Raw genomic sequence first — 19,288 nt, 5'->3', positions numbered from 1 at the left:
AATTCCTCTTCTGATGTTGACAAGTCCATAGCTTTCATTTCCAACAAACAGTTCAGTTATTATTATTATTATTATTATTATTATTATTATTATTATTATTTCCCCCCCCTCTTCCCCTTACCCTTATTTTGTGCCATGAGGACCAACAAACTCATATTGCTTCACAAGTCCAACATTTCATTCCATTGTTGCTGGCTTGTACCCCTTTCCTTCATTAAAGATATACTCAATAATTTTCCCCATATTTTCCTAAACAAACAAATCACAGTTTTACAGCGATAAGAGATATGCTTCTAAGAACAAATATCTTTTTCCAATTTGTTTTTATTAGGGTTGTGCATTTGGGGTAAACCTTGACCCGTTTCATGTCCCGGCTTTTGGTGGGGGCCCCAATCCGTTTTTTGGAGCCTCCTGAAATTGGGAGGGCAGATATCTATTTTCACTCTGGGTGCCAAAAGATCCATTTTCTATCAGCCCATTATGCGGGGGGGGGGGGGGGGGGGAGGCTTCCTAGGCTCCCCTTCCCATCATTTTTGGCATTTAAGCTGTTCTACTCTAGAGGAGAGGTGCTTAGGTGTAGGTGCTTTCTCTCTAGGGCCTGCACGCCACACACACACTCTTTCAAAGGCACTTCAAGGAAATAAGCAAGTTCTTAAAGCTGTTTCTTATTCTAGAGGAGATGCTTGCACGTTAGCAGCCACACACTCTTTCCATTCCAAGGCATTTAAAGGAGGAAAGCAAGTTCTTAAAGCCATTTCTGACTCTAGAGGAAACGTTCGCACATTAGCAGCCACATACTCTTTCCATTCCATGGCATTTAAAAGAGGCAAGCAAGTTCTTAAAGCCGTTTCTTACTCTAGAGGAGATGCTCACATGTTAGCATCCACATACTATTTCAATTCCAAGGCATTTAAAGGAGGCAAGCAAGTTCTTAAAGCCATTTCTGACTCTAGAGGAGATTCTCGCACGTTAGCAGCCACATACTCTTTCCATTCCAAGGCATTTAAATGAGGAAAGCAAGTTCTTAAAGCTGTTTTTTTACTCTAGAGGAGGTGCTCAGCTGCTAGCAACCACACACTCATCCAAGGTATTTTAAAGAGGCTTCCCACTTCCAGGTATGGAAGAGCAACGACCTCCTGGAAGAGGAGAGGTAACTGTTAGTAGCTTTCAGGGAATGAGGGTTTTCTTTTTGTTTGCAAGGGGATACATAGAAAAGATTAAACTGTGATGTCGAAAAGCAGGCGAGGAGCCGGGATCAACTCCTGCTTGCTTTTGTGTCGAGGTGATTTTCGTAGGGGGAAAATCCTGTTATGTGCTCCCAAAAGTAACGAAAGTAATGAAAGAACAGATGAAATGAAGGGAAACGGTTCCGCGCACAGCTCCAGTTTTTATTATTATTTTATTAAATGTTCAAAGTCAATCATAAACTAAAAATATAAATGCTAAAACAAGAACTACATAAGAGTCCATTTCTTAATTTTCCCCATACCCACCAATACAGACTAACTAATCTCTATCCCCCTGTTTAAAAAAACAAACAAAATAGTGAAAAAAAGCCAAAAAACAAAACAAAAATCTGTTAAAAACACAGCGGACTTTTCTTCTCTCCTCAAGCAAAGGCAGTTTTCAAACAAATACTTATACTTCTTGTTCAACTTATTGCATTTCAGCTTCTGCTAAATATAAACCAATTTATTCAAAATTAATACATAACCACGACTAGTTTTCATATTCATATCAACAATTTATCAATTTTTATCAGAATTATAATTCATTTCAAGCTTTGTAAATCCAACTTTAGGTTATTAATATCTCTCCAAATTTAACTCCTTTTTAATTTGAATTAACTATATCTTATCTTTCAATGTCCCCCCATTTTTCATTTTAATCTACATCAATCTTATTGTATTCCAACTTTTTTCAACATAGTATTTTGCTATATTTCCCCCTTCGTTTTAAAATTTTCACCTGTTCACAAACAATATTAATTAATTCAAAAATTTTGAACATTTGTCTGAAGTTCAATTCTTGTAATTTCTCTACTGATCTTACTATATCTCAACAGTATTATATTTTCTCCTTAATGTTTTGTTAGCACAAACAATATGACTTATATGTTCTCTATCACAACTTGGAAAAGTTGCCCGGCTTGCTGGGAAGGGAGAGGATTTCCCAAGACCTGTTGTATATAGTCTTTAGCATGGTATTATTGAAAAGTGTAGGATCAGAAAAGGAAAAAAAATGTTATGATAGCCAAATTAAGATAAAATTGATCTCAGATTCTCACTGGACATATAGTAGCAAATGCAATAGAATGTAAATATCCATATGAATTTCATAAACAAATAAACACAGCAAAGCTTATTTTCAGAATTTGAATGCAATCTGTATATTGATTCACGTCCATTTGTACGTACTATTTATTTTTAAAGGATTGTAAATAAATAGTACCATTTATTTTTAAAGGGATTATACCACTATACATTCAAGATTTATGTGGGCCCTTCCATACAGCCATACAACCCAGAATATCAAGGCAGATAACCCACAACCTCTATTTTGAACTAGGTTATTTGAGTCCACATTGCCATATAATCCAGTTCTATACGGATTTTATACAGCTGTGTGGAAGGGGCCATAGATAAATCTGATTTCTTTTGTATGCCAGTATGCCACAATTAATAATTAACTTTAAATAACTCCCTTATATACTCTTAATAATGATCATAAATACCTTTTACCTTGAGTTTAATAACAGTGACAAGTCATTTTCCTATGAAATGATCTTGAGGCAATTTACTTAGCTGATAGATAACATTAGATTATTGTTCACCTGTTGATGTACCGGCTTTCACAGACGCATTATGCTGAGACCGGATGTGCGAAATGTCTACTGATTCCACACTGAGTGCTTCGGCCAAGGATGAAAAACACAAACAGAAAACATGAAATTGGCATAAAAACTATGTCCATATTTTTTCCTGGAAACGTGACCTTTGCTCACCAATTAGGGATGGTGAGCACAAATGCACACATGTTACCTACACGTGAAGGAAGCTAATGGACTTGCAACAAGAAGGATATACATTCCCAGTATGGACATCACAATCACAACATGACACTAAGGACCTTAGTAAAAGATAAAGGTTTCCCCTGATGTCAAGTCTAGTCGTGTCCAATTCTGGGGGTTGGTTCTCATTTCCATTTCTAAGCTGAAGAGCTGTGATTGTCCGTAGACACCTCCAAATTATGTGGCCAGCATGACTGCATGGAGTGCTGTTACCTTCCCGCCGGAGCAGTACTTATTGATCTACCCACATTTGCATGTTTTCGAACTGCTAGGTTGGCAGAAACTGGGGCTAACAGTGGGAGCTCACCTCACTCCCCAGATTCGAACCTCCAACCTTTCGGTCAGCAAGTTCAGCAGCTCAGTGGTTTAACTCGCTGCGCCACTGGGGGCCTTATCCCACTCTAATGTCTCCCGTTTTCTTACCATCTTAGTACACTGGCAAAACAGATTCCAACGAAGGCTTTCCTGTGATGCACAGTCACTTCTGGTGTTTGACTGTGAAAATCTGTCTTACCAGCATGCAAAGATAGAGAGCATAGTCCATTTTCAGGAGTTGGGTGTTCCCTGACTCCTGATTGAAGAAAACGTTGAGAAGCAGAGGACAGCTGGAAGAATACGGGGAAATGTTGTGGCCATTCCCAAAGACAGATCTTGCAGGGGTAAGTCGGGTTCCCACTCCTAATAATGCTTTCCCCTGCTTTCCAAATAATACAAATAAAGTTTTATTATAACGTTTTATTATTATTCCTCCCCTATAGAACTATCATCATAATCATCATTTAATTACTTATTAATTGCCCTCCATCCACGATGCTTTAGGCGATTTACAAGATAAAATTGTAAAGGATAAAAATACATACATACAATTATTGATAAAATTAACATAGATTAAAAGCTCTAGTAAAGAGCCAGGTCTTGAGTGCTAGGGTAAAAGGCCCTAACTCACGCATGGCTCTCATATAGGGCGGCAAGGCATTCCATAAGGCAGGGGCAGAAATAGAAAAAGCTCTGCGTCTGGTCCTTTCCAAGTGCACTTCTCTAGGACCTGGTACATAAAGTAAGTCTCGTTGGGATGGTCGTTGCCATGTATTTCCCTCTCGACTCCATCCACGCCGCAGCAATAAAACAAATCTTCCTTCTGCAAAAAAAAAACAAAACACACACACACACAAAAAGAAACAAGCAAAATCACCTACAAAAATCACCTCGACACAAAAGCAAGCAGGAGCTGATCCCGGCTCCTCGCCTGCTTTTCGACATCACAGGCATAGTCATGATTGCAAAGTTGTTAATGAGGAAGAGCCGACCAGCTAGTGGAGCCTACAGAAGTTTGATTTTGTTTGAGTCTAGAGCCTTCGCTTCCAATGTGGGGCACACATTGGGGATTGATTTTTAAGGGGTGGGGCAATTCGAGAACAAGTTATTAACAGTAATTATTGCAATTCTTATGGTTCAAGGGGCCTGATATACAGTAAGTAAAGGTAAAGGTCTCCCCTTGACATTAAGTCTAGTCGAGTCCGACTCTGGGGAGTGGTGCTCATTTCCATTTCTAAGCCGAAGAGCCGGCATTGTCCGTAGACGCCTACTAGGTCATGTGTGCGGCATGACTGCATGGAGCGCTGTTACCTTCCTGCAAAAGTGGTACCTATTGATCTACTCACATTTGCATGTTTTTGAACTGCTAGGTTGGCAGAAGCTGGAGCTAGCAAGGACAGCTCACCCCGTCCCGCTGATATAAATATATTTTGTGACATACACATTTTAGAAATTAAAATCAGAATGTACACAGCAGTCAGCTGGTGACAATAGAGAGGGGGCAATCTGGCTCATTGAGAGGAGTGCGTGAGCACAGAGAAGTGAGGCCACTTTCATTCCAAACCCCCCACTCCTCTCAGTGTTCTTTTAACACAGGGGTCCTCAAACTTTTTAAGCCGAGGGCCGGTCCACAATCCTTCAGACTGTTGACGGGCCGGATTATCATTTGAAAAAAATACAAACAAATTCCGATGCACACTGCATATGTCTTATTTGTAGTGAACAAACAACAACAACAACAACAATGAAAGAACAATACAATATTTAAAAATAAAAACAATTTTAACCAACATACATTTATCAGGATTTCAATGGGAAGTGTGGTCCTGCTTCTGGCCAATGAGACATCAAGTTAATTAGGGTTGTTGTTGTTGTTGTTGTTGTTGTTGTTGTTGTTGTTGTGTGCCTTCAAGTCATTTCAGACTTTGGGCGAGCCTAAGTCTAAAATTTATTTATTATTTATTTACTGCATTTATTTACTACATTTGTATCACACCCTTCTCACCCCAAAGGGCACTCAGAGTGGCTTACAAATTATATGTACATACAATATATTATATTATTAGCATAGCACAATATTAGTATTATATATTACTATACTGAACTATACCACTATACTGTAATATTATTAGTAATATTATATGTAATATAGAATATATAATTAATATTATTATATGGTATTATTATTACTGTTATATTGTATTACATTATAATATTATTATCAATACAGTAGAGTCTCACTTATCCAACATAAACGGGCCGGCAGAACGTTGGATAAGCGAATATGTTGGATAATAAGGAGGGTTTAAGGAAAAGCCTATTGAATGTCAAATTACATTATGGTTTTACAAATTAAGCACCAAAACATCCTGTTTGAAATACAAAACCCCTGGAAGCTGGGAACACACTAATATGGACAGGTTGCTTACCTGTAACCATGTTTCTTCGAGTGTACTCTGTGAATTCACACTAATGGAGAGGCTGCGCCTGCGCAGGTCCCAACGGAAAACTCTTCCCAAGCTGAAGTTTAAATTTAGGCGGTAGCCACGCCCCTCCGTCCCCGGAGGGCATATAAGGCAGCCCTCGGCGTCTCCTCCCCAGTTCCTACGCCGCTAAGGCAACGAGAAAGGAAGAGGGTTTGCCAGAGGGGAAGGAAGGGCGGGCTTGTGTGAATTCACAGAGTACACTCGAAGAAACATGGTTACAGGTAAGCAACCTGTCCTTTTTCTTCGTGTACTCTGTGAATGCACACTAATGGAGACTAGCAAGCTTAGGTCTCGGAGGCGGGCTAAGCAAACCCTGACAACGAGAAAATGTCCAAACATATGTTTATTAAACATCAAAACATGGTCCGAGGACCCATTAAAGTATTGCATTAACACACACCAAACACCGAGAGCAACCCGGTAAGGCATGATATAACCATTTAAGAGCACATGTGCAAGTAGGAACATCATTCCCCCAAGGGGGGAAGGCAGTTGCAAATAAGGCACAAATTGTCAAAGAGAACAGTGCAAACATGTACCGAACAGGGAAATCGACAAAAGAGTCGCATGAGAAAACATCCACAGAGAAGTCATAAATGCATAAGGTTTAGGACAAGCATGAAGATAAGACTGCCCTAGCAAAGGCTGAATCCTTTAAAGTTTTTTGGTCTACCCTATAGTGAGACACAAATGTAAGGGGGTTGGACCAGATCGCTGCCCTGCAAATGGAGTCCAGGGGGATGCCCCTTAGGAAGGCAGTCGACGTGGAGAGACCTCTCGTCAAACGCGGGCGGACCGACGGAGGGGGAGGTCGTTTGGCTAGTTCATAGGCTAGTTCAATGGCCTGAGCGATCCAATGGGACAGTCTTTGTGAAGAAATAGGATTGCCCAGTTTATCTGGAGCATGGGCCACAAAAAGTTTTGGGGTCTTTCGAATGTCCTTAGTACGGTCCCGATAGAAAAGAAGTGCTCTACGCACATCAAGGAGGTGCAGTCTCCGCTCAAGGGGAGACGAGGGGTCCGGGAAGAAAGCGGGAAGGACAATGTCCTGGTTAAGGTGAAAAGCCGAGACCACCTTGGGAAGGAAGGTGATGTCCGGACGGAGAACGGCGCGGTCATGATGAAAACGGAGGTAAGGTTCATCAACCCGAAGGGCCGCCAGCTCCGAGGGTCTGCGCGCCGAGGTTATGGCCACCAGGAAGGCAACTTTCCAAGAAAGGAGACGTAGGTCGGTCGAAGCCAGTGGTTCAAAAGGGGAGGCAGTGAGCTGGGAAAGCACGAGCTCGAGGTTCCACCCCGGAGTAGGAGGTTGAGACGGTGGGCAGATGTTATTGTACCCTTTTAAGAAGGTTTTGACAAGGTGATCGGAGAACAACGACGGTCTACCATGTTGTTGAAAACACCAGGATAGAGCGGCCAAGTAAGATTTCATAGAAGCAAGAGAAAGTTTTTGGTCTGCCAGAGACATGAGGAAGTCCAGCACAATCGGTACCGAGGTTGGGAAGGCAGTAATTCCCCGGGAGCGGAGAAAGGAACGAAAGCGAGAAACTTTATAAGTGTAGGCCCTGGTTGTAGCCGGCTTGTGGGCTGCGCGGAGGACCTCCTGTAGGTTGTGCGGGAGGGAGGTCAGGCGAGAATCCTCCAAGCAGTGAGATGTAGAGAGGGGAGATCCGGGTGCAGGATCTGGCCGTTCTCCCTGGACAAGAGGTGAGGTAGAAGGGGCAGAGTGAAGAAGGTCGCTCTGGAGAGATGAAGAAGAGCCGGGAACCAAGGTTGACGGGGCCAGGCTGGAGCTATCAGGATCGCCGACGTCGGTACCGACCGGAGTTTCTGTAGGACCTTTGGTATGAGAGGAAAAGGCGGAAAGAGGTAGATCGGTTCCGCCGACCAGTCCAGAAGGAAGGCGTCTCCCAGGCAGCCTGGAGAGGAGGACGGGGGAAGTCTTGCCCCGTATCGAGGCAGCTGAGCATTGTGGGGAGAAGCGAAAAGGTCTAGAGTGGGGAAGCCCCATTTGCGAAAAAGAGAAAGAAGAGTCTCGGGGTCGAGCATCCACTCGTGGGAGGAAGTCGTCATCCTGCTGAGGGCGTCTGCCAAGTTGTTCTGGATTCCGGGAAGGTGAATCGCCGAGATTTGGATGTTGCGGGCTATGCACCAATACCACAGCTGGGAGGAGAGGAGCATCAGCTTCCTTGAACCCGTGCCGCCCTGTTTGTTGATGTAGAAGACTGCTACTGTGTTGTCTGATTGGACGAGGACAGAGCTTTGGGAGATCAGGCGGGAGAAAGCTTTCAGAGCCTTGAAGATAGCAAGGAGTTCCAGAAAGTTTATGTGATTGGCCTTCTCGGAGGGAGACCAGAGGCCTCGAACAGTGAGACCCTTCATGTGGGCTCCCCAGCCGAAATTGGATGAGTCCGTGGTTATGGTGGTGGAGGGGGGAATCGGGTGGAACGGGAGACCCCTGCAGACGTTGGAGAGGGATTTCCACCAGAGAAGCGACCGACAAACGTGGGGCGGGACCGAGAGAAACCTCGAGTTGGGGTGGCGAAATGGCTTGAAAACGTCTATAAACCACCTCTGTAGGGTCCGGAGATGGAGCCTGGCAAACGGGGTCGTGAGGACTGTGGAGGCCATGTGGCCGAGCAGTACCTGGATGGATAGAGCCCGAACCCTCCGGTGGGTCTCGCAGAAGATGATTTGTTGGCGAAGGGCTAGAAACCTGTCGAGCGGGAGGGAGACAGTCCGAGCGATTGAGTCGAACAGGGCACCGATGAAGCGAATTTTGTTCGACGGGGTGAGGTGAGATTTGTCGTGGTTTAGCTGGAGACCGAGAGATTTTAGAAGAGAGAGGGTGTAGTCGACGTGACGTCGGAGGAGGGCAGGGTCGGATTCGACCAGAAGCCAGTCGTCTAGATAAGGGAAGACTGTGATCCCCTGGAGCCGGAGGTGGGCAGCCACAACAGCGACGACTTTGGTAAAGACCCTTGGGGCCGTAACGAGGCCAAAGGGTAAAACGGTGAACTGGTAGGTTTGGTCGAGAACTTTGAAGCAGAGGAAGCGCCTGTGGGCTTCTCGAATCGCTACGTGGAAATAAGCGTCTCGTAGGTCTATAGACACGAAGTAGTCCCCGCGTTGAAGCATCGGGAGGATGGAGGCGATGGACACCATCCTGAACTTGGTCGGGCGTATGAAGGTATTGAGCATACGTAAGTCCAGAATGGGGCGGAGGCCCCCGCCTCTCTTCGGGACCGTGAAGTATCTGGAGAAGAAGCTTTGAGGGTCCCGTACCGATGGAGAGGGCCGAATAGCCCCTTTGGCGAGGAGGGCGTCGACCTCTGCAAGAATTTCTCGAGAAGGGTTGGAGAGGAGAACCTGTCCCGTGGGCGGGAGCCCCTCGAACTCTAAGGCATAGCCTTCTTGGACAATTTTGAGAACCCAGGCATCTGAAGTAATAGATTTCCAACGGTGAAAGAAGGGAGCCAGGCGGTCCAGAAAGAGACCATGAGGTTGATTTGGCGGAGGAGAGAGGTGCAGAGGAGTGAGAACCGCATCGGTACCGAAGAAAGAGTCTCTGGAGGTAGAGATGGCGTCAGGAGCGCCGGTGAGGTTGACCAGCGGTGGGGGTGGTACGGCCGCGTTGTCTCTGCGGCTGAGTCGCCCGTCGAGGGTGTTGGCGGTTCTGGTTGTTCGATACCGAGGGACGCCTGAAGGATTGTTGGCGGTAAGAGGGAGGCGGGAAGCGCCGAAAACGTTGAGGAAACCACTTGGTGCGGTGTGTTTGGGGTTGGTCACCACATTTAGTGGCCAGAACTTTAAAGTCATGGTTGGTTTTGAGCTTGTCATCCGTACCGGAATTAAAGAGGCCCATGGCGTCGAAGGGGAGGTCTTCGATGACTTGCCTGGAGGAGGAAGACAAGCCGGACGACCTCAGCCAGGCGTGGCGACGAATGGCAATGGCGTGGGCGATCATTTTGCCGGCTGTGTCGCCCGTATGCTTAGCCATCTGGATTTGATGATGTGCTAGCGAGTCGGCCTCTTGTTGGAGGGTGGACATGACGGACCGGTCTTCATCAGACAATTTAGAGAAGAAGGGCTGAGCTTTTTCCCAAAGGATCTGCTGGTATGCCCCCATACAGGCCCCATAGTTCGCCATTCTACAGAGTAGAAGGGCTCCGGAATAGAGCTTCCGACCGACCGCGTCAAACCTCTTGCCCTCTCTGTCTGCAGGGGTAGTGGATTCGCGACCGGAAGACTGAGAAGCTTTAACGACCATGGAATTCGGGTCGGGATGGTGTTTAAGCCATTCTAAAGTGTCGTCGTCTGTACGATACCAAGACTCGATTCTCTTCGAGGTAGGAGGGATCGAGGAAGGAGTCTTCCACGAAGATTGGATGACATCTAGGAGATAAGGCAAAAATGGCAACAGCGTGGCTGGAGGGGCCTGGGCTTGGACCCGTTTGAAGACCGGGTCAGTCACTGCCTTGGAAGTCTGCTTGATTTCTAGACCCAGGGCATCGGCCATTCTAATCATCTGTTCGGAGAAGGCCCGAATGTTGTCGGTAGGCGAAGGAGGGTCCACCTCATAGGCGTCATGAGGAGGAGAGAGATCAAGGCCTAAGGATACCACCGAGGCCGAGAGAGCGGAATCAGGGCGATCTATATCGATCTCATCGTCCCCAGCCCCTTGAGGGGACTGAGGGGGAGATGACAACACAGTCTCTGGTGGCGGCAAAGCCTCAAGAGCAGGAGCCATCTGTGGCCGCGTATCTTTGGAGGCCGAGGCCTGGGCCGCTCGAGCCAGGCGAGTGGTCTGTCTACCCCGTTCCGGTGTCGAGGTCGGGGGAAAAAGCTGTTGACGAGACGAACGATGAGAGACGGCAGGTCGAGGAGATGGCACCCTGACCACTGTCTGAGTGGAGTGGTGGGGTGAGTCCTGCAACTCGCCATCAGAAAGTTGCTGAGGAGAAGGTTGGCGAGGTCGCTGAGCGGGAGCGATTGGAGAGGATCTCCTAGAGGAAGTCGCCGAAGAAAGGACGTCCATCTTGGAGGAAGCAGAAGAGGAAGAGCGTTGGGTTGCCCTCTTCTTAGCGAGCGGTTGTTTCGATGGAACCCTCAGGGATTTACCCGGTGTGGGAGGGACCATTGCTGAGTCGGATTGGGTCCGACGAGCTTCCTCATGAGCCCTTTTAAGGGCGATCTTCATCGCAGAGGTCGACGGAGGAGCCCCGAGATGGGATCGAGCCGAGGATACGGAAGCCACCGAGCTCTATGTCGAGGAAGGGCCGACCCGACCAGAACGTGTCGACACCGTGGCCGTGGTGAGTGTGCACGGTGGTTTAGCGGCTTTAGACGATCTGGAGGCTCTGGACGCCTTAGACGAGACCGAGGGAGCTTTAGCTGTTGGAGCCGACATCGATCCCGGATCAAGCGGCGGCTTCGTGCCTGAAGTCGACGGAGCGGGTTCAGGGGCAAGCGATTTTTCGTAGAGCGCCGCTCTAAGCCTCGCGGCTCTATTTTTCCTAGCCTGGGCCGTTAGGGCCAGGCAGAAACGGCAGGTACCGACGACATGTGCCTCCCCGAGGCAGTAGAGGCACTTGGCGTGGCCGTCGGAATCAGGAATTTTAGCGGCACACTGAGTGCAACGCTTGAAGCGAGTCGTAGACATGAGAATCCGAAGTGAACCTTGCGGCGGAAAAAAAGGAACTGGGGAGGAGACGCCGAGGGCTGCCTTATATGCCCTCCGGGGACGGAGGGGCGTGGCTACCGCCTAAATTTAAACTTCAGCTTGGGAAGAGTTTTCCGTTGGGACCTGCGCAGGCGCAGCCTCTCCATTAGTGTGCATTCACAGAGTACACGAAGAAAAAACTGTAGATTAATCATCTCTAGAATCCCATATTGAGCAGAGCAATGGCAACACTGGGAAACAAAAATTTGCTAAATATTTGATATTGGTCAACTGTCTCCAGAATCTCACCTGGAGCTGGGTGGCTCTGTGTTGGGAGGAGGGCTTGGCTTGTGCCTTCCAGCCTGGCAGAACGGGGCTGGGCTGGAGAGCCTCTGAAGGGAGGAGGGGGTCTCTTGTGTTTCTAGGGTGCTATGCCTCTAATGATTCTTGCTTGGGTTAAAAGAGGAGGATGAGGAGGAAGACAGAAGTGCAAGTTGCTGCAAGGCTGACAGGGGTAAAAGAGGGAGAAGAGGGAGGAGGAGGAGGAGGAGGAAGAAGAGTGCGTGGGGGAGAAAAAGGAAGGAGAGAGAGAGGGGGATCTGGAGCAAAATGTGTGTGTGTGTGCAGGAGGAAAGGGGGGTCCTCCGCCCACCCACCCAGGAAAGGAGATTACAGAAGGCAGCCAGCTGCTTTGGCTTCTCTCCCTCCCCATTCTTTCCTTCCAATCACGAGCCATTGATTTGGAAACAAGGCCGGTTTGGAGACACGAGGCTCTGCCTGCACCAAGAGAAAGAGGGAGGAAGAGCCATGCGTTTCCTTTTTTCCCCCTCCTCCCTCCCTCCCTCGCATATAAATGGCCCCCCATGGGATGATTCACCCCCCTTCCCTCCCTTCCCTTCGGAGATGCGTTTTCCTCCTTCCAGTTTTTTCGAAAGGGAAAGAGCCACAGCTCTCACCTTGGATTGAGTGAAGGATGCAATGTTTCCAATTGGCCACTAGATGGCGTCGGATAATACGGAGTGTCGGATAAGCGGAAGTCGGATAAGTGAGACTCTACTGTATTATATGTATATACAATATATTATATTATAAAACTGAGGGCGGGGGCCAGGTAAATGACCTCGGAGGGCCGCATCCGGCCCCCGGGCCTTAGTTTGGGGACCTCTGTTTTAACATAAGCTATACAAAATATATAAATACTGTATGTCTTTTTGTTCTCCATATGAATGTAGGAAGAAATCTGTCAAAGAGCCCAAAGTACAATTGTTATTTTCACAGGATATTTTTTAAAAAGATGATCAGCCGCAAAAAAATTAACACCATGTGACAGAATATTCTTGCAGATTCTCACCAAATACACACATTGAAGCTGGACACTTACCGTATATACTCGAGTATAAGCTGACCCGAATATAAGCCGAGGCACCTAATTTTACCACAAAAACTGGGAAAACTTATAGACTCGGGTATAAGACAAGGGTGGGAAATGCAGCAGCTACGGGTCAAATTGAAAAATAAAAATAGATATTAATAAAATTGCATTATTTGAGGCATCAGTAGGTTAAATGTTTTTGAATATTTATATAAAACTGTAATTTAAGATAATAATAAGACTTTAATAAGATAAGACTGTCCAACTCTGAATACCTATGTACTCAAGTATAAGCCGACCTGAATAGAAGCTGGCCAGGACCCTCACTCGAGTATAAGTGGAGGGGAGCTTTTTCAGCCCTAAAAAAGGGCTGAAAAACTAGGCTTATACTCGAGTATATACAGTAAAGTACCCTGAATTGAATGCAGATTACTCAAATAAATTGTACTTTAAATATTACTACTGCCCGTGTGATAGTTGTTCTATTTCATTCAGTCGCTTCTCACTCTTCGTGACCCACGCCAGAGCTCCCTGTTAGCCGTCGCCCCCCCCCCCCCCCGCGCGCTCCTTCAAGGTCAACATCTATTAGATGTTAGTAGAAACCTACATTCTGATTTTAATTTTAAAAATGTGTATGTCACAATATATATTCATATATATTCATATCTTGTAAATCGCCTAGAGCATCGTGGATGGAGGGCGATTAATAAGTAATTAAATGATGATGATGATGATGACATCGACGGCACAGAGTGAGCTCCCATTGCTAGCTCCAGCTTTTGCCAACTTAGCAGTTCAAAAACATGCAAATGTGAGTAGATCAATAGGTACCGCTTCGGCAGGAAGGTAACGGTACTCCATGCAGTCATGCTGGCCACAAGACCTAGTAGGTGTCTACTAGGTGTCTATTTCATTACTTAACTTTATCAAGCGTAAAGTTTTTTAATTAGCAAAAAACCATTATTCTCCAGGTTCAAGCCTAGAAATCTCACATTTTCCATCCCTGAATTTTTTTTCCTGGTGTCTTGCTGTCTATTTAAAATACTTGCATTATTTTTTAGGGAAATGGACCTTGCAAAGGATGGGGATTGAAACAAAAGCTCCCTTCATCAGGAGGCAAAGAAGCCCATCTAGCTTTCAGTCCTCTTTTCCTGCTGTCCCGAGTGCCACTCCTCCCATTTTGAAAAAGTGACTTATGCTGGAATAATGGATTGCTATGTTGTCACGTGTCATCAGCGGGACTTCAGCCTTCGTCTGTCTTCCTTCACCACCATTGTGCAGCACTAGAAAAAGTGCAATCACTACTCTTGGATTCTGAAATTATTTGTTCAATAAGAAAGACGTTGGCACATTTGCGAGTACCCATTATAATATTTGATACTGTTATGCATTTGTGGAGAGCGTGGCTTGTATATGAGTGGGCGGAGGGAATTATTTTCGTATTCTAGTTTGATAATCAGTCCCACATGAAAATCATGTCTAAAGCCTTCCAGGTGCTGCCCACTCAAAAACATCAGACAACACTGGTCCCAAACTTTCCATTCATCTCTCATCCCACACCTTCATTAATATGTTACTGAATGATGCTCCAGGAGCTAGCAAGAGGCTTGATGAAAAGGTAGCTTAAATGATGGAAAGTCATTTTCAGTAGTTATGCTTTTATGTTTATTGATTCAGCTAGAAGAGAGATAATAATTAACATCAGTTATCTAGTAAACCTGTGAACTTGTTCCTGAAGCACAACCTGCTGGGTTAACAGCAGCTATTATGTTTGTGACCTTCTCTGCTTATTGTTTCAGCGAAGACAGGAATGTTCATTTTCTGTATCAAGAACAGCTTGGAATCCAGAGAGGAGAAAAGGAACAAGGCAAGACAAATTGCACTGTTTAGGAATCTGGTTATACCCCACTGGGTTGGAGATACATTACCTGTTATATATATGTGTGACCACCTATGTGCATATAGCTGTTCTGGGGGCCTCCTGTCCAAACAGGTTGAAGAGGGTTTAGCTATTTCTGATTTAACCCCGCCCCCGCCCCCCATTTTTCATGTATATGTTTAACATATACTGGGAGAGGTCATCCAGGGTTTTTGAGTGCGGTGCCACCTACATGCAGATGACACCCGACTCCACTATTTCTTTCCACTTAATGCCAAGGATGCTGTCCTGATCCTAAACCAGTGCTTGTCATCAGTAATGGATTGGATGAGGGCAAACAAATTGAAACTTAATCCAGACAAGACAGAGGTACTCCTGGTCAGTCGGAAGGCAGATCAATAATATTTATTTATTTATTTATTTATTTCGGGTATTTCTAGCTTGCCTTTCTCCCAATAGACCCAAGGCGACTCACAGCAACATTAAACAGCCCAAAAGAATTGCATGGATACTACCTAGTAGACAACGTAGATGGTGTATCAAGTAGCCTAGACCAAAACCATGTAGGGCAGAGTCCAGGATCACCCCCAAGTAGTGAACCTGAGATTTCTGGGAGGAATGTAACCCCATCCAACTCAACTTGACTTGGATGAGGTTACACTCCACCAGAAATCTCAGGATCAATCCTACGTGAGACCTACAGTATCTCTGTCTTATCTGGATTAAACTTCAATTTGTTTGCTTTCACCCAGTCCATCACTGCTCTCGGGCAATGGTTCATGTGCGGAACTGTTTCCTTGGCATCTGATGGAAAGGAGTAATAGAACTGGGCATCATCTAGATCAGTGGTTCTCAACCTGGAGTCCTCAGATGTTTTTGGCCTTCAGCTCCCAGAAGCCCTAATAGCTGGTAAAATGGCTGGGATTTCTGGGAATTGTAGGCCAAAAACATCTAGGGACCTCAGGTTGAGAATCACTAATTTAGATGGTACCGAACTCCAAAACTCCAGATGATCTCTTCAAGTGCTACCATGTAGATGTTAAATAACATCAGGGATATTGATGAGCCCTGCAGGACACCACATTCCACAGGCCATGGGGCTGAGCAGGATCCTCCAACACCATATTCTGGAGATGGCCCCTGAGGAAGGACCAGAACCAATGTAGTGTAGTGCCTCCAAGTCCCATCCCCTTCAGTCGCTCCTGAAAGATACCATGATTGATGGTATCGAAAGCTGCTGAGAGGTCTAGGAGGATCAGCAGGGTCACACTCCCCCTATCCAATTCCCCCCAAGGATCATCCACTAAGGTGATCTAAGCAGTTTCCATCCCATGTTCTAGCCTGAAGCTGGATGGAAAAGGATCTAGAAAATCAGGGTCATCCAAAAATCCTTGGAGTTGTTTGGCCACCACCCTTCCAAGATCTTGCTAATAAATGGCAAATTTGACACTGGCCTATAGTTGTCCAGATTGGTGGGATTTGGGGATTGTTTTTCAACAAAGGTCTCACCATGGTTTCTTTCAAGGCTGTGGGAACCTTGTCTTGATTTAGAGGCATTAGGGATCCAACCTGTGCTGTCTGGGTCATCCTCCCCCTTAATACACAGGTCTGCAGTTTGGGGGTCCTCATGGACTCAGCGTTGAATCTGGAGGCCCGGGTATCTGCGATAGCCAGGAGGGCCTTTGAACAATTAACACTTGTGCACCAACTGTGCTCATTCCTTGAGATATCGGATCTGGCTACAGTAATACATGCCTTAGTTACATCCCATCTGGATAACTGTATTGCACTCTATGTGGGGCTGCCTTTGAAGAGTGTTCGGAAACTTCAGCTGGTCCAGAGTTGCAGCCAGGTTGCTAACTGGGGCTGGCTATAGAGAGCAGACAACCCTCCCCCCCTCTTGCAGCAGCTCCACTGGCTGCCAGTTTGCTTCCAGTCACAACTCTTTTTTTGGAGAGAAAAAATGAAGTATAAATAAAATAAAATAAATATTTTCTTTGAAACTCTCCTCTATGTGCTCCAGCAATTGAAGAGGCCATTGAATTGAAATGGAATCCCTATGAGATGGAGGCTCTGTGAATGGATGTCTCTCAGGCCCAAGAACTGAGTAAGGAACCTGGCCTGGATAAAGTCTCACTTCCCTGAAGAATCAGTCTGTGCGGTGTTCCTGGACACATCTCTGTCACTGGAGGCCTGGGCAGATAGCACACCTCAGAGTGCCTGGGGCCAGCTACAACCAATCTTGGAGAGGAACAATCTGGTCCCATAGTTCATTCATGAGTGACTTTCCTATCAGAATATTGCAAGACACCCAAGGTGCCCTTGAACATGACTCAGAGGCCGCAGCCAGTGCAATTTGCAGTTAGCCAGATTGTTATCAGGAACACCCTACATCATATCACACTGGATTTAAAGCAGTTTCACTAGATGCCAATATAGTACTTTCATGTCAAGAGTGCTTTGATTGTGCTTTAAAGAAGATGCTAAAAAGGGATTCAAACAAGAACGGGGAACATGGGAAATTATAATGAAAAAAGACCAAAAGTTAATAAAAATATTATACCAACAACTACTAAAATGGGCAACAGAAGAGGAATACATAAAAGAATGTATGATAAAATGGGCAAAAGACATAGGCCATAGTTTGAATTTGGAACAATGGGAAAAAATTTGGAAAGAGAAACTAAAATATACAGCTGCAACAGATATTAAAGAAAACTGGTACAAGATGCAATACAGATGGTATTACACCCCAGAAAAATTATCAAAATTTAATAAAAGGAAATCTGATATGTGTTGGAAATGTGGGGAAAAAATTGGGACATTTTTTCATCAGTGGTGGACCTGTGAGAAATTAAAAGAATTTTGGAAGACAATACATCAAATAACACAGGAAATCATAGGAATCAAATTTAAATTAGAACCTGAAATGTATTTACTAAGCTTTACAAATTCAAAATTTTTAAAAAATGAGGACAGAATATTTTTCTACATAAGCACAGCGGCCAGACTAACAATAGCGAAAGTCTGGAAAGGGAAAAAAACTTCCTACTCCCAAGGAATGGTTAATCAGAATCTTAGACATGATACAAATGGATAAGCTAACACAAAAAATATGAGAGGGTAAAAATAAAACAGACTGGACAAACTTCATAAAATTATTGATAAAAAGAAGAATGGACTTCACGATAGACTTATCTACAATATAAAACGGTTTAAGCGAAAAGAGACTAAGGGAAAATACCAATATGTAATCAACGAAAGAGAAAACTCCGAGGTCAAGATGGGAAGTCAACTAATTTTTTTATCTTTTTTTTTTCTTTCTTTTCCTTTTCTTTTCTTTTCTTTCTTTTTTTCCCTCTCCGGTTTTCTCTCTTCACCTGTTTTCAGAACCCTTTCACCTCCCTGACTTTCCTATAATATATTGTTCCACCACTTTCGATGTATTATGTTTCTTTACAAAATAAAAAATAATGAGTCAAATAAAGAGTGCTTTGATTGTGCATTCCTACAAGGTAAGTGGTTAGACTGAATTGCTGTAATGGTATCTTCTGATTTTACAATTCTAAATTCAAGTACTGATGTCTCTGGGCTTTTAGAGCCTTATGTAGCATGTCATCATGGAAGGGTGTTATGGTTTTTTCCATGATTACATGGCGCATAAGGCTCTACAAGTCCCGAGACCTCTCTATTTGAAGAAGCCCTATAAATCTGCCTGAGGATAGAGATTTGCCCTTGGCTGTTCTGCTGTCACCAAGAGGGACATAGAAGTAGGCCTTCTCTATTAAGGTACTCCAGTTGTGGAACAGGATTTCCAATGATGGAGGAATAATTTCTTTATTCCTCTACCAGGTTGAGAGACAACGTGACCCACTTATCCACAAATATCCAGGTTTCACTTACCTATGACATCATGATATGGGCCTTCTTCCCCATCCTAGGAAGCTGCCAAGAACGGAGCCCACCAGAGTCCATTACATGACGCAGGGCTACTTCTGGCAGGGCTCCAGTGTGTTCAGAGGTTGCCCTGAGAATACAGGTGTTTACTCATACGGGTCGAAACCGGAGGCAGATAGGAAATGCTGTGTGACGATAAGGGGGAGATGCGGGGTGCTGCCCACTGCCTTACAGATTCGCCCTGTTGCCCCTTGGATTTCCCCACTGTCACCCAGCTTATGGACCCCTGTCTGATGGGGTCCTTACACTCCAACAATGTTCCTCCCGGAAGTGTTTGTGGGCCTTTCCAGTGAAATTCTAGTGAAATTCCAGCCCTAGTATAGTCAAAATATAGTTTTCACTATTATCCATGGTTTGGGGTATCCATCATCACGGGTGATCACTTGAGGCTGAGTATGAATGTCTTTCAGAGGTAGAGCCTTGGTGGGGGTCCACAAATGACTGTGAAGACCTATTCTGGATCCACGCGGTCTTTCACATTGATGACTAACAACAACAACAACAACAACAACAACAACAACAACAACAACAACAATTTTATTTTTGT

The 19,288-nt window shown here is 45.2% G+C and overlaps 1 long non-coding RNA gene across 1 annotated transcript; it reads left to right on the top strand.

The window, feature by feature from the left end:
- Nucleotides 1-826: 826 nt before the first annotated feature.
- LOC103278961 (uncharacterized) lies at nt 827-15,043 on the top strand. Its single transcript, XR_506451.3, has 3 exons — nt 827-1,150; nt 3,502-3,729; nt 13,967-15,043. It is a non-coding gene; the product is annotated as an uncharacterized LOC103278961 (long non-coding RNA).
- The last annotated feature ends 4,245 nt before the right edge of the window (nt 15,044-19,288 follow it).

This window comes from Anolis carolinensis, chromosome 5, assembly GCF_035594765.1.
Source record: "Anolis carolinensis isolate JA03-04 chromosome 5, rAnoCar3.1.pri, whole genome shotgun sequence".
Taxonomy (NCBI): domain Eukaryota; kingdom Metazoa; phylum Chordata; class Lepidosauria; order Squamata; family Dactyloidae; genus Anolis; species Anolis carolinensis.
Note: the sequence above shows the minus strand (reverse complement) of the source record. Positions and strands in the feature narration are given on the sequence as shown.